This window comes from Myotis myotis, unplaced genomic scaffold, assembly GCF_014108235.1.
Source record: "Myotis myotis isolate mMyoMyo1 unplaced genomic scaffold, mMyoMyo1.p scaffold_m19_p_19, whole genome shotgun sequence".
NCBI classification, from domain to species: Eukaryota; Metazoa; Chordata; class Mammalia; order Chiroptera; family Vespertilionidae; genus Myotis; species Myotis myotis.
In genome coordinates this window covers 39,116,895-39,119,184 of record NW_023416323.1, presented here as the reverse complement: position 1 = coordinate 39,119,184, position 2,290 = coordinate 39,116,895, and positions in this window count along the sequence as shown.

Below are 2,290 nucleotides of genomic sequence, written 5' to 3'. Positions count from 1 at the left end.
AGCCGGGTCAAAAACCTTTTTCTCGCCCGGCTGCCACGGCTCAGTGGTTGAGCGTCAACCTATGAACCAGGAGGTCACAGTTCAATTCCCGGTCAGGGCACTTGCCCAGGTTGCAGGCTCGAGCCCCAGTGGGGGAGGGAGCAGATCAATGACTCTCTCTCAGCATTGACGTTTCTATCTCTCTCTCCCTCTCCCTTCCTCTCTGAAATTAATAAAAATATATTTTAAAAAATAATAAAAAATATTTTTAAAAATTTAAATGGATGACTCAATTTAAGTGAAACATCCGTTTAGAACACACATTGACCCTGATAGTCTCATCAGGATCAACCAACCGTGCTTTCAGCCTCACCTCCTCTCATAAGAAGTGGTTCTACCCTACCTATGATTAAATTGCTAATAGTTGTAAAGCACACACAACGGGAAAACCGGCCCATCATATGCGCTTTATACATTTTTTTTTAAATTAAATGCATAGATCTGTGTAGCAGGAGAGCTTCTCCCTGACTGCAGACGTGAGCAAGACCACTGGCCGCCTGTGCCTGCCAACCTCTGAAGCACGCTCAGTGAGTGCAGCTGGCACACCTGCCCGGCATTCAGTAACATAGCATTACAGTCCGCCCGCCCCTCAAAGCCAGCCCGGCCTTCACAGCCGCGGTAACACCTGCCGATCTCCCCTTCAGCAGAGAGAGTTCTCGAGGACTAACCCAAAGCTCCAAGCCCCTGGCAGGCGGCGGCGGTTATCTCTCAGGCATGTGCCAGCATTGCTTTGCATAAGGTTGCCTGCGCGTAGCATTTGCATACAAAAGCCAACACCATGGTGTCTATTTAAATCTTGAGGTTCCTCCCGATGATGGGGAGCTTTGATTTATGGCAAACGGTCCTGCCTTTCGGTTACGGTAGTGACTCATCAAGTTGTCTTTGAAAACGAATTCAGGTGAAACATCCGTTTGAAACACACACGGGCCACGTGACCCGGCAAGTCCATTCCTAGGTGCTTCCCCCAAGAGAACTGAACACCTATGTCCGCGTTTATTATATGCAAAAGCTCATCGTGGCCTTAATCACCGTAGCCCCAGCATCGGAGACAACCCGAACGTCCGTCGGCGGGCGCATAGAGGAAGCCATGCATGGTGGCATTGCCCTACAGCGAAGAGCTTCCTCAGTAACAAAAAGGAACAGAATATCGAGGCACAAGAAGCATTGCGTTAAGCGAGAGAAGTCAGAAACGCGAGACTGCGTGCTTGATGGCTCTATGTGTGTGACTTCCTTAGAAAAGGCAAATTGTAGGGATGGTGAGCAGGGTGCTGGAGCCCTGGGATTGGATAAGGGGGCGGGGGGAGCGGGGAAGGGCCCAAAGCACTTGTGGAGGCAGATGGAAGAGGTCCATGTCTGATGGTACAGGTGGTTACACGGGTATATGCGTTTGCTAAGACCCGTGGGAATGGATCCTTAACGTGGGTGCGTGTTCTTGCATGTGAAGAAGAGATTAAAGGGAAAATAGGTAAGTCACAAAGTAGGGATGTGTGGCAAGGCCAACCTTGAGAAGGTGGCTGAGGTTTAAGAACCGCTGTCCTCCTGGTTGCCCTTTAGAAAGTGCCTTGGGCGTCGCCGTCCGTCTCCACGCAGCTGTGGCCGTCACCCTGTCCACCTTTCCCGTGTGGATTCTAGATTTTGTGCTGTGCTTCCGGCCTTCCCCGCCCCATGGTTATGAAACTGTGGTCCCATATCATTCCCCAAGGCTCCTGTCATATTTAGAAACGTGACTGTCTACAATTATGTTTCATTGTGGCTAAAAGGCACAGAGCATACCATTTCCTGTCTCACCCACGTGTGAGGGAGCTGAGGGTGCAGGGTCTCACTCAGGTGCGGGTGAGAAGGCCCGTTCCATGATCGCTGGTTGGCAGGGCTGGGGTCATGAGGAGGTCGCCCCCCCCCCCACGAGGATTTGGGGGGTGGGAGCTTAGGAGCTGGAGGGTAGCTGGATTTCTCTGCCTGCGGTGGAACTTCGCCAGGACCCAGCTGGTTGTCAGGCGCACGTCGAGATAAGGCAAGTTCATCGTGGCTCCCCTCCAAGGGCATTTGGTCCTGACACGGAAAGCGGGGTCCTTTCGAAGTTCCATCCGAGGGTCTCTGTATTTCAGGGGAGTGTGGTGACGCCACGGGGCCAGCTCTCCGAGGTTGTGCCAGGACACGGGAGGCGCAGCGCCCGGGCCCAGCAGGGCAGGGCAGGGCAGGGCAGGGCGGACTGGCAGGGGTGTGGGCGCGGACTTCCCATGACTCTTTGCAA